Here is a 24,981-nt window from a genome sequence, read left to right as displayed (position 1 = left end):
AAAGTTAACATGTAAAAGGCAAGGAGAAGCTCCAGTACAAATTTTGCAAAATGTCTGCCTGAATAGGATATTTCTGGGTTCTCTGATTCCATCAAATGGAAGTTTTAATGAGTCTTTATAGGGTAGTCTCTTTTATTCCATTTATCCATAGGCACTCAACTTAGAAGGTCACATAGATCTGTCATCAGTTAAAGAAAAGGGAATTCACCTTGTAAAGTTCATGCCATTTTCTGGCTGACTAGGTGTTTACTATGATTCTACTGACTAGGATCAGATAGTGGTCATAACTGTAGCTGGAACCAAGAGAGAACCTTAGTTTGCTCTGTCTTTTCCATATAAAATCTTCCATAAATTCCTTATTTTCTATTATCCACTTCTTGAACAAAAAGGGCTCTAGTAAGTTTTCAGTTCCCTGGGAGGTGGCTGCTGTGGAGCAGACATTAACATATGAGTGCCTTTTTTTTTTTTTTGACAAGTTGGAGACTCTTTGTTCACAGTTGGATTTCAGGCACAGCCAGTGATTTTGCAGGATAGCCTCCAATCGTGGCTCTGCAGGTGTCTCTTCAAGCCTGGCCAGCATCTCTCTACCATCCCAGCAGGGTCCTGGGGCATAGAAGTGTAGCCTGGTGAGGGAAATAAATGGAAAGGTTGCCTCTGTGAATAAGTATAACCACATTCCCCTGTCCCAGCTCCAACCCTGCTAGGGATTCTACAGCAAACCCCAGCAAAGATAGAAAAGCAGTTACTCAGTGGTCAGAGCACTCTAAGAGGGATGCCTGCAAAGATTTTCCCTTCTTTCTCCGTCATAACATTTCTTAGGGAGATAGGATCCCCTATTCTCCTCTTCTGTCCCAAACTCATAAAAGCCATGTTTCAGTCTGGGTGTAGTATTGGATTGTCTCATGGCCTGAATCTTACCTCCTCGGGGCCCCTTTGCTTTAATGACCACAGTGGCATCTTTTTCATCCTCACTGTCTAGCTATCATAATGGTATTACTTCTAGTCTCCTTCTGTATGATTTATTTGTCCCTTCATCCATCAATATATTCCTGCAGCTGTCTGTTTTAGCTTCTTGTAGTAAATTCTCTTTCAGGTACATGACCCGAACCCTTTCCAGAGACTCTTCTCCTTTTGGTTCTGCCTGACATTTTTTTTAGTGCCAGTTTCTTTAATTCAGGCCATGTAATGGGCTCCACTAATCTGACCTCCAGCTCTCTTGTATAAGCTCATACTTAGTTCAGGCTTTCTTAGCTCCCTGTGTTCTTACTACTAAGATGGCAGAGCACAACCAACTCCTACACCCCCCCCCCCAGTTGATGTTAGTTCAGGCATGGTCTTAAGTATAGAGGCCCCCATTGATGTTTCCTATCCAGGGATGCAAAACAACTCTACCCATAGGCAAGCAGCCACTATCTATCAGCCTTCCCCAATTTTATAATTTGTAGGGTCTTTCACTTGCTCTGTTTTTACAATTTATATTTATTTTCCTCCTGCCTTCTTTTTATTCCAAACAATAAATGATCTTTCACCCTATAACTCTTCTTTAACTGCCAATTTTGAATATGTGAGCACCTGAAAATTGGCAACAGCGGTGTGGTAGTAAAGAAAAATGCAAAAACCTTTTATTTAAGGGTTAATCTCACATTTATAGATGCATGGGGAAGCCTTGTTAAAGACCCTATAAAATGTTCTCCTATAAAGGAACCTTCTGACATCATTAACTTGATCATGATGGAAGCAACAAGTCTATTTGGGGTAGTCTCTTTTATTCAGAATGCCTTTCTGGTTGCAGCTTAGAGAATCTCTTAGCTTGCCACATGGGTAGCTCCCCTTGATGAGATTTTTACTACTGCTTGCCTGACGAGGTGTTATACTGACATAGCAGTAATCATGATTATAGCTGGAATTGAGTTTTATTCACCCTATCTCTGTCTTTACAAAGTCTTTTATAACTTCCCTGTACCGATTCAAAGAGAGATTTGCAGTATGGGTTGTACCAAAATCTCCACCAACTCTAAAACTTGTTGATTATATGATTTTGCTTAATTGAAAACCACTTTAGCAGAAAATGCTTTCTAAATGGATAGCTTTGGTGGTATGTCAACAGCCAGCCAGAGAAATGAGAAACAATTTAGACATTTCAAACATTGGACTAGTATTTAAAGCCAAAAATTGATTGTATTGAAATTTTATGATGCAGTCAGTAGCTAGTCCATGGCCTTAGACATGCAGGAACAAAGCTGCTTAGGAGCCCTAGAGTATTTCCAGTTCAGTGGAAGCTAGTGTAATTGCTAGACAGACCTTGGCATCTTCAATGGCTGACGGAGATCTAAGGGCTCAGCATCCTCTGCTTTCAGCCACCTTCATGGCTGTTAGGACAAATTAGTCTCATCTTCCCATTCTATCTGGGGAATTCTTCACATGCTTGGAGTAGACACCACACTAACCAAGAGATTTGTTTCTCATCTGTTACCCTCAACCTGGTTTAGCCCATCTCCCAAGATGGTTTATTTTGTTAGTGCTACTATACATGCTAAAGCTTCTAGGAGCAAGGTTAGAATTGAATGCCAAGTAGACACCAAAGGTGGGTGAGCAGACCTGAAAAATGCTGCATGCCTGTATACCAGAGGTACTAATCCTCCTTAATCACCCCATACTACAAGATCCTCTAACCAGTGGAAGTTTGGAGAGCTCAATTAAACCCTTGATTTTATTCTGCCGTTTTTGTTCTGCTCTCAGAATATGGCACTTATGCCAGTTTTAAATCTACTTCAAAAACTCTACCTATTTTGTTCTATTCATGTTCTCCAGATCCAACAAAAATAAATCTAAATCCTCATTTTGCAAATGTGTTTATATTCTAAAGTAGTATTGCCTTTGACTGCTAATTTCTCCCTGCTTTGTAAGGAGGGAAAAAATATGTGTTTACTTAAGTGTTTTCAATGCTACCTTTTTCTCCTTATTTTTGTAATCACTGCACAGTACTTAAACATCATATAAATTGTGATTATAGTTAATGGTATTTTCATTTTTCTATCCCCATTTTTCAGCTACAAGAACTTATTTGATAAGTTTGGCGCTTTTGTAAGTTCTTATATTATCTTTTCCTTTTCTTGATCTTTTCTTCTTATTTTTTCCTAATGTTTACCTTTTTTTAAATTTTAAACATTATTTTTATTTGGTTAATTTCAAACAATATTCATTGAATACAAAAATCATTTTCTTTTCCTCCCTCCCCTCCCACAACCTCTCCCATAGCCAACACAAGATTCCACTGGGTATCACAAGTGTCCTTGATCCGAACCCATTTCCATGTTGTTGATATTTGCACTTGGATGTTCATTTAGAGTCTCCATCCCCGATCATATCCCCTCAGCCACTGTAGTCAAGCAGTTGCCTTTTTTCAGTGTTTTTGTTCCCACGGTTTGACTAAAAGTAAACGACTGGTTTAAAAGGATATAGTAAAAGAAGAAAGGTCAGAACCAGAAGAGGATATCAAAATGCTAGGAAATTCAAAAGTGACAATCATAACTTTGAATGTGAATGGGATGAACTCACCCATAAAACAAAAACAAATAGGAGAGTGGATTAGAATCCAGAATCCTACCATATGTTGTCTACAAGAAACACACATGAGGCAAGTAGATACTCACAAGGTCAGAATTAAAGGGTGGAGCAACAGATACTGATTTCACTGAGAGTAAGTTTTAAGTATTACCTCTTAGCACTCTCTTCCTCTCTCTCTTATAAGAGTATTTCCCCCTTCCCATCCCATGTGTATATTTGTGTGACAAAGATTATTTTGTTCAGGTATTTCTTAGTACCATCATCAATTCTCCCTCACCTTTTTTTTTCCATATCATTTTATATCCTTTAATGCCCCAATCTTTTCCTATGAATGATTATTCTGTTTACTATAATAATGAAAACATTTTTGAGAGTTACAAATAACATTTTCCCTGTCTGTTAATATATATAATTTGATCTAATTGTAGCCCCTAAAGAAGAAAGTTTGAATAAAAAAAGAAAAAATATTTTTTCCTTTTACCTCTTATATTTACCTTTTCATTTTTCTCTTGAACTTTGTTTTTGGATATCAAACTTTCCACTTAGTTCTGTTTTGATGGATAGGTGATTCTTGGTTGAAGACCCAGTTCTCTTGCCTTTCTGAATATTGTGTTCCAGGCCTTGTGGTCTTTTAGTGTTGAAGCTTCCAGGTTTTGTTTGATCTTGATTGATGCTCCTTTGTATATGAATTGTTTCTTTTTGGCTTCTTGTAGGATTTTCTCCTTAGCTTGAAAGCTCTGGGATTTGGCAATTACATTTCTGGGAGTTGTTTTTTGCGGGTAGTGTAGAGGGTGTTTTATGAACTCTTTCAATATCTATTTTGTCCCCTTGTTCGAGGACTTCTTGGCAGTTTTCTTGGATGATCTCTTGTAGTATGGTGTCAAGGTTTTTGTTTATTTCTGGCTTGTCAGGTAGACTAATGACTCTCAAATTCCCTCTCCTTCCTCTGTTTTCCTGATCTGTCACCTTGTCAGTGAGATAGTTTATGCTTTCTGCTCATTTGTCAGCCTTTTGAGATTGCTTTTTAATTCTTGCTGTTTTGCAAAGTCATTGGTTTCCAGTTGCTCAATTCTGGTTCTTATGGCCTGGTTTTCTGTTATGATCTTTTGGTTTTCTGCTTTAACCTTTTGGTATTCAGCTATGATTTCTTCCCTTTTTGGGGGGGTGGGGGACCATTTCCCACTTCTCTTTCCAGAAGGCTTACATCTTTTTGATAAGCTCCATTTGATGTTCTTCCAGGTCTTGTGGACAATTTCCATTTTATTTTTGGTTTTGCCTTTCTTTGAGTTTTGTCCAGTATTTCCTCTGTAGCCTGGTTTTTTCCTTCATAAAAATCGAGGGCCAGAGCCTTCTTTTTAGGTTTTTTGGTAGGATTTTGAGGCCCCTGTGCATGATTAGCCATTTTTCTGTATGTTTTCCCTTCCCTCTTTAGTCAGAAATCTGAGTCAGCTGGTCAGGTTCTCTGTGTATGGAGTTAAGGAGCAAAGATTTTGCCTGGGTGGGGCAGGCTCTCGATTCTCCGCAGTCTTTTGCAGCTCTTCTCTGTGCCACCCTCCCAGTGGCGCTCAAGGTCTTCGCTCTCCTGCCTGCCTGGTCTAGCTCATTTCAGAGGTAAGTCCCTTGGGGGTCCTAGTCAGCTCCCAAGGACCCAGAAGTGCCCCCCTGCTAGCTCCAGGAGCATTCCTCCTTGCTTATTCTCCGGCTCCGGCGGGCAAGTTGGCTCTGGGCTCCTAAGGTCTGCGCTCTCTTGCGCACTGGGATTTTTCTGCTTAGCTGCCTTCAAGGGTGGGTCCCCTGCTGTCCTAGTCAGATTTCAAGGACCCAGGTGTGCCCCCTACTCACTTCAGAGGCGTCCCTTGCTCCTTTGTCTTGGCATGCACTGGCTCTGGCTCTGTAGGTGGGGTTGGGGGAGGGTGGACCGGCTCGAGTTTAGGTGGAAGCCCTTTCACCCTCTTATAGACTGGAAAAGCCCCAATCCCATGTACCTTCAATGCTGCATCCCATTTTACAGCTCTTCTGCACCTCTATCAATGATTCTTAAGGTCTTTTGGGATAGTCCTCATTGGTGTGTGCTGGAGAGATTAAGTAAGCCGTGTTTAGATTGCCTCCATGCTTACCCAGAAAGTCAATTTACCTTTTTAAGAGAAGTATATGATCTGTGTACATAGACAGATGTCAATTAAATTACCCCCATCAATAACTTAACTAACTCTTAAAGAAAAGTTAATTTCATCCTTTTATGTTCACTTTGATCTTTGTCTTGAAGAAAGAGGCTTATATAAGTGCTTGTACTTTTTTATTTCTTAATCTTGAACCGTATTTTCTAACTTTTTTTCTATTGAGAATGTGACTAGGTTGTGAGGGGCTTTAAAAGTGAATGAAAGTTTAAATTTTATCCTAGAAGCAATAGGAAACTACTGAATTGACTAAGTGGTGATACATATAGTCAGAATTGTTCATATGTAAGAACACTTTGGCAGCAGAGGTAGACTAGAGGTGTGGAGAGAATTCAGAAAGAGAAATCAATTAGGTGGGTGTTGTAATTATTCAGGCAAAATGTGGTGAGAACCTAAAATACTATGTTAGCTGTGTAAGGAAAGAGAAAAGGTCATATGTGTGAGGTATGCTAGATATAGAAATGGTATAATTTGGCAACTGATTAGATATTTAAGGTAACAGAATATGTAATGAGTCAAGCAAAAAGATACAGTTGTTATCCTAGAGGAATAGAAGAATGGTGCATTGGCTAAAAAAGTTTAGAAAAAAGAGATATGATGTTATGTTGAATTTGAGATGTCTATAAGATTTTCAGATAGTTGGACTGGATACATAGAACTATGAATCATCTGTGTAGAAGTGATAATTAAATCATGGGAACTGATAAGATTATACAGAGGGAAAAGAGAAGAGGGGCCTAGTACAGAACTTTGGGAAATACCCATTGTTAGGAAACATGATATGAATGGTAAGCCAGCAGAAGATAATTAAAAGCTACAGTCACAGAGGTAAAAGAAGAACCAGGAGAAGAGAGTGTCTAGGAGAGGGTGGTCAGCAATGCCAAAATGAGCTCTAGCAATTGAAAGATCACTAATAACTTTGGAGAGTAGTTTCAGTTGGATCATAAGGCCTGAATCCAGATTGCAAAGAGCTATCAAATGAATAAGAAGAGAAGAGGAAGCAAAAACTGTAAACAGGTTTTTCAAAGCTATAGATATATCTAGAACCAATAGAAATACATTTCAAAGACATATAGAACAATCACTTGAGGAGATAGATGGTAGAGCATAATGAAGATTTTTTTTTTAGGATGAAAGAAAATTGGATGTATTTGAAAGAAGTATGATAACTAGTAGTTAGAGAGAAGCTGATGATTTGAAAGAGGAAATGATTAAAGTTACAATTTGCTCTAGAATACAGGTAAGGAGGGAGTCGAGTATTTTGTAGAGGTGTGAATTTGCCAAGAAGGACCATATAATTAAGTATCAGATGGGATTATTATGGGAAAAAGGAGAGAGTAAGAGAACAATAGAAGAGTTTTGAGATGCAAAAATGCATCTCAAAGGAATTCACATCAGATTACCTCTACCTCACATGTATGTATGTATTTCAAATTATTATAATTTTAAAGTTTTTTTAAACTATAAATGTGTGTATCTATATGCAAAGAGTAAAAGTAGCAATTTATAGTTGTTTGAGATGGAACAGAAGGTGAGATGACAATAGTTTCAAAGATTTTAAACGATGGAGATACCTTCACAAGTTTACCTGCAGATATTAAGGAGGCTTGTATATAAGGAAAGATTGAATATGAGTGAAAAAATAATCAGTGGAGCAAATTCCAGGTGGAGATGGGATAGTATAGTTATAGTACAGGTGGTAGAACTGGTATTGATAAAAAGAAGTTCTCTTCAGTTAAAAAAGAGTAGAGCATATGAATACATTTTATATATTACATAACATATATGTATAGAAGGGTAGAGATAAAATAATTCATGATATACAATATTGATTTTCCAAGTAAAGTGGGATACAAAATTATCTGATGAGTAGGACAGGTAAGCAGATTGAAGATAGTTTAACCACAGTTGCTGAGAGAAGTATAATAGTTAATCAACTAAAGATAAAAGGATTCTATTAAAAAGGTTAGAAGGAAAAAAGGATTCACAAGTCTCATCCTTCTTGAACTCTGAGCCTTTTACACTTTTTATCATCTTCTGTCAATAAATCAGTCAACAAACATTTATTAAACAGCTATTATGTCAGGTATTTCAGAAGATACAAAAAGGAAAATGAAACATCTTCAGCTATAAAGGAATTCCCATTCAATCATAGGAGATAATATAAATCTCAATAAGTATATACAAAATAAATTCAGATAAGTTTACAGGGGGAGGAGTACTAATAGTTGGGATCAAGAAAGGCTTCATACAGAAGGTGGCACTTGAACAGAATATTAAAGGAAAAATAATGTGTGGAAGTATTGTAATAGCATAGTTCATTACAGACCTTAGGGACAACCAGTGTATAAGGCTGAACATGATAATTTGTGAAGAACAGAGGGAGGACCAGCTTTGCCATATTATAAGGGGTGTGAAGGAGGATGTAATATTTGTTGATACCGGGTTGTAAAGAGCTTTAAAATCTTAATAGAAGAGCTTATATATTTGATCTTAGAGGCAAGAGGAAACCAGAGGAGTTTATTGAGTGGAAAAGTGACATGGTAAGGCATACAGTTTAAGAAAATTACTTGGGCCACTGGATAAAGGGTGAATCAGAGAGGGGAGATGATTGAGGCAAGGGAGATCAATTATGAAGTGATTACAATAATCCAGATGAGATGATGAAGATCTAACTAGGGTAGTGACTTAAGAGAAGAAAGAAAATGATGGATATGAAATCTGGAAACACATCAGTTTCACATTAATATATACAACAAATATCACAATGTAAAGCACAAATTGACAAACTACTTCCATGAGTAAAGATCTAAATGATATCCACTAGAGTATATACAGTATTCAATATAAATCACAAGAGCACATGTATAACCATAGTACATAAACAATAAAGATAAAAAAGTGACATTCACAGGGGCAATAGATAAGTAGAATTCAACATGTTCCATTTGTAATAATTAAAATTAAACTTGGAGACTATATATTAAATTATAATTATGTACTGGTAAAAGTGAGAGAGAGAAAAAGAAAAACCACTAGGTGCTAGCTATGAAAGGTTTCCTTACTGCATTGCCTTTTTATAGTACCGTGTTCTCAGTCCAAACATCAACAAGTCCAGCAAGGTCAACCAAAAGTAGCAGAAGGCCAGATAAAATCAGACTGCTGAGCAGAGAAGAGAGCTCTGGTCCCACAAGAAAAATGAAAGAACCTGATCTTGTCATTTGTCCCCATCTCTTATAAGACCAATGACATAACTCCTGCTAGGGCTCTTTGTTTCAACAATCTGGGTCATGAGTCCTGACCTCCAGTCCCAGCACCCTCTAGCTTCTTCTGGAAGTCAAGAATTGGATTGCCATGAGGCAAACTGAGCACATGGCTCAATGTCAGCCTACCTTAATGCTCATGTGTGGGTAAAGTATTACATTTCTGTTACTTTCACACATTTTCCTTCTTCAAACTTCCCTGTTACTGTGGAGGGCCATCATCATTCTTCCACCCACATGCCTTACCTCTTCACACTTTCACCTCATGTATCTACTCTGTTGTCAGAACTTTGTAATATATTTCATATGTATGCCCTTCAGTGCCTTCACACAGCCACTTATCATGACACCCATGAAAGGGCCACAACCTGGCCCTTTCCTACATTTCCTGTCTTTTCTCTTTCCTACTTTACTCTTTTCTGTGTTCTGTATAATCCATTTTTACTGTCCTTTCTTGCTATACCTTGAACATGACACTTAATCTCACAACTTTACATTTTCACTGGCTCTCCCCCATGTCTAAAATACTATCTCTGGACCTGTACCTGCTCTACCTCTACCTTCTGACTTTCATGACTTCCCTAAAGATTCAGCTCAAGTCCCCTTTTTTACAAGAGATCTGTCCTGGTCTATAATGTGTAAAGATTAAAATTAATATTCAATATTCCAAGTATTATTTTAATACTATTTATTAAAAATCCACTTAAAGCAGAGAGAAATGAAAAAAAGAGAAATTTTTAAAAAATAGAGAAAGGCAAAAACCCACTCCCTTCATGGTGATACCAGCCAGATCAGCTGTGTGGGTGGAAACAGAAATTCAAAACCTCAAGCCAAGAAGGAGATGCACAAACAGGAAAAGGAAAAGGGGATTGGGGGAAATGTAGTCTCTAGGGTTCAAGATTCTAAAGCAATACAGTTTCCCCTGTGATCCTTTTGGAGACCAGTCTCTCCAATGGATCATGAAAGCATAACTAACTTATTACTTGAACTAGAGGTATATACAAATATTACAGTTTTACAGTTTTCAAAGGTAAATTACAATAATTTGGGGATAAGAGGAAAATAAAAAGAAAAATGAACAAAACCAAGGATAGGTGCTTTAACAAAAAGTCAATTGGGGGCAGTCCCCTTTGGCATAAGAGTGTACATTCAAAACAAAAGCATGTCAACCCCCCAAAGTTCAAATTCACCATATCTCAAAGTTCATTCTGGATCTTCTGGTGCAGTGTGAGGTCTCTACAAGCATCTTCACAGAGCTTTCTAGATTCTGAGAGGTTGTCTCTTGTTCTAACTTGGGCTCAAATTAAGTTCAAAGTTCACAACAATAACATAGTCTCCCCTGAGGAAAATAATAATATATTTCCCTCCTGAGGAGGATACAGGGGTACACATGGATAAATGGTCAAGTCAGAAGGCATATGAATCAAGTATCAAAAAAATATCAAAGAAGTCAAGAAAATTTTAAAAATAATCTCTGAGTCAGATATAAAATATAAAAAGAAAATTTGAAAAAATTACTGGGAAGAAGGAAAAAAGAAAAAAAGAAGAAAAATATCACAACATATAACAGGTTCTTGTAGCAATCCATGTCTCATAAGCTTACAACAACAGTCACTAACCCAGTTTAGCAGTCTGTACTACACTAAGTTGTCACCCCATGAGAGAAAATAGAAAAAGAGACTAGATCTAGAAACAAATGGGAAATAGTATTTCCTACTTCAACCCATTTCTTCACTTTTCGGGATAATGGAGCCAGAGCAATTGATATTATATGCTTGATATATAGTGTGGTACAAGGAAGTCCTGCATTTAACACATGTTAAACAGTTGCAACCTCGAGTCTCACACATGATCAAGTCATTTTTCTTTTTGTGCAAAATGTCATCAATCCCCGTAGGATTGGTTTGGCTTCTTTTACCTTTTTGTGCTCATTTGGTACTTTGCAAGTCAAGTTCTGTGCTCCTTTGTGGTCCATTTCTCATTTAATTAAAAGTTATTTTGGAGTTATCCCCAAACATGAATAAATTTGAGATAACACCAAATCAGTAAAATGACTTCCTTTATTTGAATCAATACATGCTGGCAGGCCAAAATAAGGAATAATTTCTTTCAAGGTATTTTAGCAACAAAAGCCACTGTGGCATAAACAGTGTGAATCTTGAAATTTCTCAGACTTGTGAATGTTAAAAATTTCCACATTGGGGAATTCTCCATTGGAACAATTCCCTACTGGGAACATTCCCCATTTTGACAGTGAGAACTCTACTTGGATCAGAAATGGGAGGACCTCTACTCCACCCGTACTTAGGACTGCTTTAGGGGAAAAAAACTCCTTGCTAAACAATGAGGGTACTTGGGCCCATACTTATAGTGAGGCAAAAAGTTCTTTAAGCCATGCCTATTTTTAGAAATAATACAAAGGGCTGCTAAGTACCTATTAAAGGTCAGGCAACTTGTAAACTTGCCAGTAGCAAAGAGGTGAAAACTTATTCAGAAGTTTTTTTCTGGTTCAAACTTACTAAAGGGATTAGTTGACCCAGCAGTGTTTTTTCTGATTCAGACTTACTAAAGGGATTAGTCGACCCAGCAGTGAATTCAGAATGGGCTGTCCTTTGGAAAATGTCTACTGTGATTGGTAGATGGAAGAACTTAGGGGAGGTGACATAGGAGAAAACCCCCTATATAAGAAAAAGCAGAATCTCTTGAAAATCAATCCTTTTGAAGAATCCTTTTGAAGAATCTCTTGAGAGAGGCTCTGGAGAAGGGAAGCTCTTGGAGGACAATCTCTAAGGAGGTCTTGCTGGAACTCCCTCTGAGGAGACTCTGTCACTAGAATCCTTGCTTAGACAGGCCTTGTGGTGAGTGATAAAAGATTGACTGACTGATCTCTCTCTCTTAAGTCTCAGGTCTAGGCCATGTTGGCTTAAGGCCCTTCATACTTTTTCTCTCTTTCTCTCTTTTCTTTAATTCCTCATTGTATTATTAATTAAATTCTCTATAAAACCCAGTTGACTTGGGTATATTCATAATTGGGAATTTTTCCCTGGCGACCACCTTATATTTGATTTAAAACCAAGACATTGTAGTAAAACATATTTTCTGCGGTCAAATTTACTCACCCACTCTTATATCTATCACAATTTATATCTCAACCATTTTAACTCTTACAGTTTATGGCATTAACTCTTTTAACTGCCACAGTTTATAGCAGACAACTATTTTAATTGTAACAACAATAGGGAATGCTTCAAGCCACCTGGTCAGTTTATTGACTATGACCAGACAAAATTTATTATGTCTAGCTTTTGACATAGAGATAAAGTCAATTTGTCAAATTGTCAAAAGCCCAAATGGTGTGTAAGCAAGAGAAAGTCCACCAAAGGTTTTTCCTCGAAAGACATGTTGATTAAAGGCCTGGCAGCTAGAACAAGCTATACATACTTTGGAGGCAATTGTAATTATTCCAGGTGCTATCCATCTCTTTTTAACAGAGTCCACATTACCTTGGGTGCCAAAATGGCCATGTTTATGAATGGAGTGACAAATCTCGTTATAGAAACCTCTAGGGAGCAGGGGTTTGCCATCTGATGATACCATCCTCAATTTATCTGTCTCACTTTAAATTTCTGCTTCCATTTCCCAGCTTCCTTGTCATTGTAAGAAAGGGATAGATCCAAATCATCAATAATTGTTAGTGGCATAATTAATTCAGGTCCTTCTAAGGCTGCTTGTTTGGCTGTCATATCTGCTTGGCTCTTTCCCCTGGAGACAGTTAGTGCCACCTGTTTGTACAGAGCAATGAATGATAGCTATAGCTTCAGGGAGCTGTATGGCAGAAAGAAGTTTAGTAATAAGGTTTGCATTGTCAATGCATTTTCCAACTGATGTTAAGAATCCTCTCTGAAGCCATAGCATGCCAATGGAATGACATATGCTAAAGGCATAGTGGGAGTCTGTGTAAATTGTGGCTCGTTTATCCTTTGCAATGATACAGGTTTGTTTCAAATCTGTGAGTTCTGCACCCTGTGCACTTACATTTGAGATAAGGAAGCCGACCACAGAGTATCAAATTTGGTAACTATCGCATCTCCTGTATAGTGTACACCATCCCTCATGAATGAAAAACCATATTTAAATAATATTAAATCCAAATTGTCTAAAGGTGTGTCCAGTAAATCATTACAAGGTTTATCTACAGTGGACTCTAAAGATGTAAAATTGTGAAAAGGTTCTCTGGAAATTGATAAATCAGGGAGCAAGGTTATAGAATTAAGAACTCCACAGCATTTTAATGTGATATGTTCATTATTTACTAAGTTTATCTCATACCTAGTTATCCTTTGGTCAGTAAATACCTGTATTTATGTCTTAATAACAATGCCTCGATCTCATGTGGGCACATTATAAGTCAAAGGGCATCCCAATTGCAATACTAGATCAGCAAATTTGGTTACCAATAAAGCTGTGGCAGCCATTCCTCTAAGGCATGGTGGTGCTCCAGCAGCTACTGTGTCAAACTGGACTAAATAATAGGCTACTGGGCATTGAGCAAGGTCCAAAAAGTTGAGTTAGAACACCTGAAGCTACCCCTTTTTGTTCATGGACATATAAGGTAAATGGTTTATCATCATTTGTTATGCCTAGAGCAGGGGCAGACAGGATAGCTTGTTTTAAATTCGAAAGACCTGTTAGGTGTTCTGCTTCTAGTTTAAGTGGTTCAGGACCCGAGTTTTTTGTAAGTGCTACAAGGGGCTTAGTGATTTCCTCATAGGAAGGGTTCCATCCACTGCTGACAAAATCCTGTTGCTCCATGAATCGCCCGTAATTGCTTTTTAGTGGTAGGAACACTTACCTTTTGGACATGTTCAATATGCTTGGGAGAAATTAAATGGGACCCAGCAGTTAGAATGAAGCTGAAATATTGTATCTTGGGGAGACACCACTGAACTTTGTCTTTGGAGACCTTGTGGCCTCTCTTATGTAGCTCTAAGAGGAGGTGCTTGTTATCCTCTTGGCATGCTTCAGCATTTGGTAATGCCAAGAGCAAATCATCCATATACTGATTTAAACAACTGTATTTAAATTTTATGAAATCTCTAGCAGCAGTTACAAATTCTGTGGACAAGATGGGGCTGTCCACAAATGCTTGGGTCAAATAATCCCATGTCTATGTTAACCTTTCCAGGTGAAAGCAAAGCTATGCCTGGAGTTGTCATGTTTAGGTATAGAAAAGGAAGCTGAGCACAAGTCTACTACTGTAAAGTATGTAGCTGTGCTAGTAATAGAAGAAATATTAGTATTTAAGTTAGCAACTATAGGGTGTATCTTTATAACTTGAATGTTCACAGCTCTCAGATCCTGGACAAATTGATAGATATGCTTGCCATTGGGCCCCAGTTTTGGCTTCTTAACAAGCAGAATGGGTGTATTGTATTAAGATTTACAGGGAATCATGATGCCTTGGTCAATCAATGAATTTATCACAGGTGTAATGCCATAAATTGCCTCCTTCGAAAGAGGGTACTGAGGAATGGAAGAAGGAGGGCTAGATTTTGTTTAAATTTGTACAGGGACAAATTTACGTAGGCTGATTTAAGTAGGCCAACTTCAGAAGATGATGTGGCCTAAAGAGACTCAGTTATATCAGCTAGGATCTCAATAATACAAGTGTCCTTCATTTAATGAGCATCTGAAAGAAGTACAGGGAGTAAAGTTAAGGATTCCTCAGGAAGTTCCAGTGTCATAGAGCCATCTGGAGAACAAGTTATTGTGACCCTAAGCTTGTATAAAAGGCCTCTCCCCAGCAAATTTATGGGGGAGCCAGACATTAAGAGGAAGGAGTGTTACACACTAAGGGGTCCTACAGACACTATTCTAGGGGAATGTTTGGGGAACTTTTAGAGGTGTCCCTGATGCCCCCCCCCCCAAATTGAACCAATGGAACTGCAATCCAAATTACGTGTACTAATTAGGTGTACAGACTAGGAAGCTCCAGTGTCCAAAAGACATTCATAATAGGTATAACTTTTAATGTTACATGGGATTCATCAGTAAGGGATGACAGTGGATAGAGAGAAAGGGCAGTAAGATGTCAGGGTCTAGAAAAATCAAAGATTGTATCCTTTGATTCCTATGCCCCAACACCCCCCCCCTACACCTTCATAATCTTGGGTAGTTTCTTGAGCCCCCCCTGAGGGGCAGTAGCCCCCTGGGTGGTTTGTGAATGAGCTTCACTCAAGATATACTGCTATGGGTCATTTAGTATGAGTTGTCAGGTGCCTGATTTATGTCCCTAGAATTATTGTTATCAGTCCTAAAGGTATGATTTCTGAAATTTCCATTATAATTGTTATTTCTATAATTGTTTCTTTGATGATTTTTCTAGTCGATATTGTTTTTTACTGCCTGGGACAAAGTCCTACATTCTGTAATTAGGTGGCCTTTTCTTTGACAGAAGCAGCAGGTAGAGGAATAATTGTTAGATTCTTGGAGAGGGGCTAGTGCCATTGGTTGAGCACCATGCCCTTTCTCTTGGTTATTAAGCCTATCCTTTAAAGATTTGATTTCTTTTTTCAAGGTTTCTATGACATTATTAGCCTCTTCTTGTGTTTCTTTTTGGCCTTTAAATACATATCCAGCAATTTTCCTCAACTTTTCAAGGTCCATCTGAGGCCACTGTGGGCATTGCATCTTAAAATAATCAGACTACCTTGGAAGAGTTGTTGTCAAAATGTCTCTTTATTTGCTTAATATCATTGTCTTTAGAAACATACAGGTCTAGGTACCAACTCCCAAGCTCAATGAGCTTATCAATGAATTTTGAGGGTGTCTTATCATCTGACTGTCTATGGCTTTCAAATTTTGGCCATGTTTTCGTATCCTGGAAGCATTCTTGCATCGCTGTTATAACGAACTCTCTATGATTTAATTGCAACTGGTCCTCAGTACTATCATAATCCCATTCAGAATCATGAGCAGGCCAGTGTGCGACACCATGCTTCTGACCTTTTTTTTTAATTTTTATTTTTTAAATAATTTTTTATTTGATCATTTCCAAGCATTATTCATTAGAGACAAAGATCATTTTCTTCCCTCCCCCCCATAGCCGACGCGTGATTCAACTGGGTTTCACATGTGTTTTTGATTCGAACCCATTTCCATGTTGTTGGTATTTGCACTAGAGTGTTCATTTAGAGTCTCTCCTTAGTCATTTCCCCTCAGCCCCTGTAGTCAAGCATTTGCTTTTCATTGGTGTTTTTACTCCCACAGTTTATCCTCTGCTTGTGGATAATGTTTTTTAGATCCCTGCAGATTGTCCAGAGACATTGCATTGCCACTAATGGAGAAGTCCATCACCCTCGATTGTACCACAGTGTATTAGTCTCTGTGTACAATGTTTTCCTGGTTCTGCTCCTTTCTCTCTGCATCACTTCCTGGAGGTTGTTCCAGTCTCCATGGAATTCCTACACTTTATTATTCCTTTTAGCACAATAGTATTCCATCACCAACATATACCACAATTTGTTCAGCCATTCCCCAATTGAAGGGCATCCCCTCATTTTCCAATTTTTGGCCACCACAAAGAGTGCAGCTATGAATATTCTTCTACAAGTCTTTTTCCTTATTATCTCTTTGGGGTACAAACCCAACAGTGCTATGGCTGAATCAAAGGGCAGACAGTCTTTTATCGCCCTTTGGGCATAGTTCCAAATTGCTCTCCAGAATGGTTGTATCAATTCACAACTCCACCAGCAATGAATTAGTGTACCTACTTTGCTGCATCCCCTCCAGCATTCATTACTTTCCTTTGCTGTCATGTTAGCCAATCTGCTAGGTGTGAGGTGATACCTCAGAGTTGTTTTGATTTGCATCTCTCTGATTATAAGAGATGTAGAGCATTTTTCATGTGCTTATTAATAGTTTTGATTTCTTTGGCTGAGAACTGCCTGTTCATGTCCCTTGCCCATTTATCAATTGGAGAATGGCTTGATTTTTTGTACAATTGATTTCGTTCTTTGTAAATTTGAGTAATTAAATCTTTGTCAGAGGTTTTTATCTAGATTGCTTCCCAATTTGTTGCTTTACTTCTGATTTTAGTTATATTGGTTTTGTTTGTACAAAAGCTTTTTAATTTGATGTAGTCAAAATTATTTATTTTACATTTTGTGACTCTTTCTAAGTCTTGCTTGGTTTTAAAACCTTTCCCTTCCCAAAGGTCTAACAGGTATACTATTCTGTGTTCACCTAATTTACTTATAGTTTCCTTCTTTATGTTCAAGTCATTCACCCATTCTGAATTTATCTTGGTGTAGGGTGTGAGGTGTTGATCCAAACCTAATCTCTCCCACACTGTCTTCCAATTTTCCTAGCAGTTTTTTTCGAATAGTGGATTTTTGACCCCAAAGCTGGGATCTTTGGCTTTATCATATATTGTCTTGCTGAGGTCACTTATCCCAAGTCTATTCCACTGATCCTCCTTTCTGTTTCTTAGCCAGTACCAAATTGTTTTGATGACTGCTGCTTTGTAATATAGTTTGAGATCTGGGACTGCAAAGCCCCCTTCATTTGTATTTTTTTTTCATTATTTCCCTGGATATCCTTGATCCTTTGTTATTCCAAATGAACTTTGTTATGGTTTTTTCTAAATCAGTAAAGAAATTTTTTGGAAGTTCCATGGGTATGGCACTAAATAGATAGATAAGTTTGGGTAGGATGGTCATTTTTACTATATTGGCTCATCCTACCCATGAGCAGTTAATGTTTTTCCAGTTGCTCAAGTCTAGTTTTAGTTGTATGGAGAGTGTTTTGTAGTTGTGTTCATATAGTTCCTGTGTTTGTCTCAGTAGGTAGATTCCTAGGTATTTTATTTTGTCTAAGGTGATTTTGAATGGCATTTCTCTTTCTAGTTTTTGCTGCTGAGCTGTGTTGGAGATATATAGAAAAGCTGACGATTTATGTGGGTTTATTTTGTATCCTGCAACTTTGCTAAAGTTGTTGATTATTTCAATTAGCTTCTTGGTTGAATATCTAGGATTCTTTAAGTAGACCATCATGTCATCTGCAAAGAGCGATAACTTGGTCTCCTCCTTGCCTATTTTGATGCCTTCAATTTCTTTTTCTTCTCTAATTGCTACTGCTAGTGTTTCTACTACAATGTCAAATAGTAGAGGTGATAATGGGCATCCTTGTTTCCTGACCTTTTTAACATGAGAGATGATGTTATTTTTTTTCACGTTCCATTAGAAAACTATTTAGCAAATTCTTAACATCCTTATAGGATGGGTCATGTTGATAAAAAAATATCAGCCATTTTCTTGGTTACCATGAGAGGTTCGCATTCAAAACATTATATTTCAGTTCTCTAATTTCTTGATGAGTGAAAGGTATATGGTGTCTTAGGGTCACTGCATCCCCATTGTGTCCTATTTTGGGGCACTTCCCTTAAGGGGAAAAGCACTTCTTAGGAAACATTTGATGGCTGTGGTCTCTCAGATATTGACTGTGGGGATACAGAGGCAAAATGGGTATGAACAAGTACTGTAGCAGGACGAGATTTCTTTGGAGCTGGGGCTGGTTGTGTGGTGGGAGAAGGGACAAGGAAGGATGCGGGATTAGAAGAAGGATCAGGGGAGGTATGATCAGCCAGGAGTTGCAGAGTATGAGAGAGATGTTGCAGAATGTGAGAGAGAAGGATCTCTACCTGATGTATACGAGAGGAGTGTCTCATCTACATTTGGGAGAAATAGGATTGTCCTCTATTAGTGGTTTTGGAACAGGTTTGCAAAATTCATACTTGTTTTGGATGGAATCAGTATTTTTCATTAGATCATATAAGTGTTTGAAATTTTTTGATTGAATTTTCCCGTTGGCCAGCATTTCTGCTTTAATCTCTCATATCATGGCATTTTGTGTCTTAAATTGAAGATGAGAAAAATAAAATTTCTTAGGAGTACAAGTAGAAGGAGGGAATTTGGCATCTTACATACCTCTAATTGGGCAAGAAGCAGAAGGCTTTCATGCATGGTAGCATTTATGCTGCTTAGTATTTTGATTAAAAAAGAAAAAATGTATATTTTTATTGATATATTTTAAAATTATTATTATTATAAGGGGTAGGGGTAGAGTAAGGTGAGGGTATTTAGCTTATTTCATTTTTTGATTTAATTTTTATTTGTAAAAAAGGGGGAAAAGTTTTTAGTTATTTATTTGTTGCTACCCTCTAGTGGTAGCAAACAACCACTGAAGTTAAGCAGGAAAAGGGAAAAAATAAAAGAGGAGAAAAAACAAGACAAGAGAGAAAAAAATAGGAAAAAAATCAGTTCTCAATATTGACCTCTAGTGGCCATGAGGCAGCACTATAACTAGGAGTGGTTTGGGGAGGATTTAAGGGTAAAGGGTGTTGCTAGGGACTACCAGAAATCTAAATGTAGGATATGACTACAAAATCGGGCAGGAGAATATGACTACAAAATCAGGCAGAGTCTAAGAGAGATGGAATAAGGTGGGGTTGTTGAAAGAAGGCCCTCCCTGCCAAGGCAAAAAGCCTGGTAGAGGTTAATTGGCAATCAGCTGGCCAGTGGGGAAAAGGGAAGCTTATACTCACCAGGTAAACAGGAGCAGGTCTGCAGAAGGGGCAGAAAGCTTAGGGGTGTGGCAACTGCAAGAGTGGCCAAACCAGGCATGATTAGACTTCAGCAGCTGCAGGAGTCAGTAGTGGTACTGGGGTGGGCCCAGGGTGCTACAGCTGAGGTAGCAGTTTGAGTTAGTGGGGGAGGAGTGGGCCTGCCACTTAGCTGGCCAAGCTATGGGCAGGAATGGCTGATCAGGCTGATTGGGCTGCTCTCCAGGCCATGGGTGGGGGAGCAGCTTCTCCATCAAGTTTCCCAAATAAGGCAGATGGGCCAGTAGGAGAGTGACCAGCAGGCCAGGGTGGAAATACTCATAACTGTTGGAGGCTTGGAAGGCAGTAGGAGAGCTAGAGGAACAAGCCTCAGCTGGGAAGCTGGAGACAGGGTTTAAAAACTCCCATCAGGAATGCAGCTTTTGGTTGCAAACCTGTAGCAGTTTTAAACAGTGGGGTGTAGGAAAGCTGTTGCTTTAATGTCAATTGCTAACACCTGATGTAGGCATCTGGGCTCTGGTAGTGTACCCAGGGCAGAAACTGCTGGCTTAAAAAAAACCAAAAACAACAACAAAGTAAAGCTCTGAGTTCTTAAGTCCCTTTGTGGTTGCCAAAATGTAAAGATTAAAATTGATATTCAATAGTCTCAGTATTATTTTAATACTATTTGTTAAAAATCCACTTAAACCAGAGAGAAATTAAAAAACAACAGAGAATTAAAAAAAAACAGAGAAAGGTAAAGAGACACACAACAGAAAAAGGAAATGGGGAGTTTGGGAAATGTAGTCTCTGGGTTCAAGATTCTAAATCAATACAAATGCTAGTGCCTTTCTTTCAAGATTACCTCTTCTATTTACATAGTTAGCATGGTGTTACTCCCTTTAGAATGTGAGTTCCATGCAGGCAGGGATCATGTTTTGTTTTGTGTTGTTTGTAGCCTCTGCCATTTATCACAGTTCCTGGAACATAGTCATTCTTAATGAATTTGTCATTGTTACTATTGCTGTTAATGATGATACTAGTGATGATGGTGATCTAGCCAAGCTTTGGGGATTCAATTAATGTATAGGAGGGGAATGGAAGTTATGATAAATATCTTCATAGGACTATACCAAAAACTGTAACTTCTGCCTTCTAATAATTCAATTCTCTCTGAATGTCATAGCCAAAGAAAGTCTTTTTCCAAAAAATGAAAGTTAAACTTATTTTTCTCAAAATGTCTTCAAATTCTCTCAAAAAACATGTTAATTATCACTTCCCAGGAATTCTTTCTCTTAAAACTCTGCCTTTTAAAGGTATAGTCACAATAACCTGTGAGAGAGTATATTTAACTTGGGTTTATTCATGAGCATGTTATCTCCTAAGTAATATCATACACTTAATAGAGATTACTACAAATATATTTGCCTGGAGTCTTACAAACTTAATCAAAGAAAAATATTTAAATGGTAAGGAAGAGTGAGAAAGGAAAATTGCCTACATATACCCACTGAGCTAAATACCATATACCTATACATATAGAAATATAAATATTATATATATATATATATTTGAAAGAAGTACACAGCAATGTAGACACCAAGAAAATTTCAGGAGACAAAATCTAAGAGAGGAGTCAATTATAGTATTAATATAATATTATTTATAGAACATGATCTAGATTATCTTATTTGATCCTCTCAACAATGATATTATCTTCAGTTTATTGGTGAGAAAATTGAGGCTGACAGAAGTTTATATAACCTGACCAGGGTCATATAGCTAATAAGTATCTGAGGAAGGAGGATCTCAGACTATCTCAAACCTTCCTGTCTCCAGATCCAATACTCTGTCTACTATGCCACGTACCTGCTTTGTGTCTATTCACAAATACACAAAGCAAGGTGATCTGTATATCTAAACATAAAATGGACTTTGTCAGTATTACCAGAATATGGTTCTAAAAGAGTATACCTTGCTCATATGGAATTGGATAGATAAAGAGAGAAGAGGAATATATTAAGAGGATATGCTCATGAGAAATATTTGTATTTGGAATTTAAGATAACAAATTTAAGCAGGTTTAGGCAAAGGATAGATAGGATCCCATGGACCTTGTGTAGTGGGTTAGCTCAGGATGTTTGGGAAATGCTCAGAAATATAATATGCAGGACACAAAAACTAACAATTTTGTTGAGCAGAAAAAGAAAGTGATGTCTAAAGGTATCAACATGTATTAATAAAACAATAACCAAAAGGGAAGAGGGAAGCCAAGTTAGGTAAGTGTACTCTCATGAGCCTCTGATAGTGAGTTTAACTTTAGTAGTTAGCCAATAAACACAATTAGTTCAAAGCAAAGACATCTACGAAGCTGAAATAGTAAAAAGAGTAGCTACCTAATATTTCCCCCATTCATTTAAGGTATACTCTATGGAACACACATAGTTTCTTTAGGGAGATTACATATAAATTTAGGGTACATTGGTACTGAGGCACATATAGAGGGAACACATATAGACAAGGCAATTCATGCCTCTAGTAACTGCAGTGCCTTGATGTACTTTTTTTTTTCCTTATTGAATCTTTCACTGCTGCTCTTCTCCAGGCCTTAACTCTCCTCCCAGACAGAACAGATTTGCTAAGTGTGTTGGTTTGCTCAACTTCCAAAAGCCACTCCTTTCTATAACTCAACTCTGAACTGCTGGCACTAGTTCTCTCTAGAGTTTATTGTTAGCATTCTTCTTTGCTGCTAGAGACCTTTCCATCTCATCATGTATAATCAACTTGATTCTTTCTTTTTGGGTCCTAATGGAGACTATGAATTTCTATTTCTAGTTGGATGCATTATCTCCTACTGTGCTGTGCTTTGATAATAATAGGTGGGGGAGGGAGAAAGGAAAATTCCCTTCTCTTATTCTTTAACCTCTTATATATGTACAGGGGACCATATTCCATGAAGTAGATGCTGGCCTTTTATAGAATTTAGCAAGTTATCTTTTGAAAGGTGATTGATTGAGGGCATTGAGAGTGTTCTGTTAGTCAAAAACTAGCCGTTCTTTTAATATCATCAGGGGGAATTTCACATTTGTCATAAAGGGGTAACAGAATGAATATTAACACAATGACACTTCATCATCTCTTGCCCCTTTATTTTTTTTTATTATACCAATCTTTATATTTAGTATTACATCTATAATCTATGATCATATCACAGACTTGGAGACATTTTCCTTCTTCCCAATCATTACTAAAAAGAGATTTTTTTAAAAGCTAGATCAAGAGAAGATTATGACCAAAGGAACCTCACACAGAGGTCAATGGGTTGGTGTTGGTTCTTTATCTTCAGCTTTTAAAGCCAAAGAGAATTATCAGTGGATAGGAATAGAAAGACAAGAAATATTAATAGGGAGTTGAATATAAGTATTAAGTGAGAAGACCAAGCTTTTGATGAATTTAAATCACTAGATACAGATTAACTACATTTTGGGTTATGAAAAGGACTGGCAAATGTAATTACTAATTCACTATTGATAATATTTGAAAAATAATACACCAAAATATTTTTAAATACTTAAGTTATATTTTTAGTGATACTAAAATTAGAAACAAAAGTAGGTGTCCCTCAATAATGTCTAGTAAAATTATAATATATGATGTTATAGAATATTATCATGCTGTAATAAATGATGAATGATATGGAATACAGAGAAACATGGAAAGATCATTGTGAACTGATGCAGAAGGAAGTAAGCAGAACCAAGAAAACAATATATACAATGATGATGACAATTTAAATGGAAAGAACAGCCACAAAAGAATCAAAAGTGTATGTTGTAAAATTAAAAAGAACATGTATATGACTCCAAGGGAGAAAAATGACAAGATACCCATATATCTTTGCAAAGGTGGTAGGTCTTTTTAAAGTTATTGATCAGCTTTGCTGATTTTTCCTTTTTTCTTTAAAAATATTATTTTCTATTGGGTAACCAGTTCTCTGTGAGGTAAATTCAATAAAGTTTATTTTAACAAATAAAAATAATAGAGAATGGAACAGATGCTATAAGGATAGATGCTAATCTACAGTATAAAATATCTTTATTCATTCCTTTAGCTACTGATTATCCATAAAAGAATGCTCATAACACCTAGTCATTGCCATTTGGTTCAACATTAGAAACTGATATGATTTTTGTCATCGAAAATGACACAAGGAAAAAGTATCACCATCTGCTTGGTCTCTACATCTACATGCCCTCTCCATCTGACTTAGAGGTGAAACCTCCTCTGTGTGCTTGTCTCCCTGCCTCTCTCATTAGAATATGAGCTTCTTGCAAACGGGGATTGTCTCTGTTTTCTATTTGTATCACAGGTGCTTAGAACATAGTAAGCACTAAATAAATAAATAAATTTCATTTATTCTTGCAAACTAGTGGTCAGTGATCTGTTCCAGCTTGAATACTTGGACAAGTTCTGAAACCATACTGTTAAATAATTCATCACAAATTTTCTTTAAATATTCAGTTCTTATGGTGTACTTTAAAATAGCATGGTTTATGAAACTTTACATATAATTTTCAGAAACAACCATTATTTAGAGACATGTACATTTATACATGTACATATGAACTGCAATACTTGATTTTTAATGGTCATGACTCTACAAAGCTTATTGAATATGGCATTTTACTTGTACGTCTGATTTCCTAGTATTTACTTTTTGTTGATATTCTTTAAATTATCAAGAATCTAAGCTATAATGACAGTTGTTTGGTGTTATGTTACCTATTCAAAGTGAAGATAAGTGTACATGAGGGCCAGGTAGCATCATGTTGAATTTTCTTTTTTTGTTTTGAAGTCCAAGAGTTATTTATGGATTTTGCTTTCAAAATAATTTAGCCAGGTATTTATAATGAATTTGCTCATAATAAAGAATCTTAAGAGTTTTTAAATATGTATATTACACATAGGTGTTTTATTTTTAGAAGTTGCAATAAAATTAATGAAGGATAGTCACAGAATATAGCATTATATTTTAAGATTTTGATGTATTTTCTATAAAATAATTATCAGGAACAAAATATATGTTATTGTTTTTAGCAAGTATCAGATAAATTGTAAGCATCCATTTACTTAGAAATAATTTAACCTATTTGCATTTCTTGCTTAATCTAATAAAAATGTTCATTTTAATGGTTTAGATAGGAATTTTTAAAAACCTGAAATGGTATCAGAACATTATTTCTTCAGCATTATTTTACCTTATAGATTAAACATTGCTTTTGTTGAAGCTTTCCTTTTGCTATAATACTTTCTCTTTTAGAAAAAGTGAGGATGTTATTTACATTAATTCATGTGGCTTGTTGTAAAAAAAAAA

General features: G+C 36.9%; 1 protein-coding gene across 5 annotated transcripts in view; it reads left to right on the top strand.

Annotated features, from left to right (window-relative positions):
* MIPOL1 (mirror-image polydactyly 1) overlaps positions 1-24,981 on the top strand; it is a 487,859-nt gene that overhangs the window by 223,241 nt on the left and 239,637 nt on the right. The window lies entirely within an intron of this gene.

The sequence above is a fragment of the Monodelphis domestica genome, chromosome 1 (genome assembly GCF_027887165.1).
Source record: "Monodelphis domestica isolate mMonDom1 chromosome 1, mMonDom1.pri, whole genome shotgun sequence".
Classification (NCBI taxonomy): Eukaryota; Metazoa; Chordata; class Mammalia; order Didelphimorphia; family Didelphidae; genus Monodelphis; species Monodelphis domestica.
Note: the sequence above shows the minus strand (reverse complement) of the source record. Positions and strands in the feature narration are given on the sequence as shown.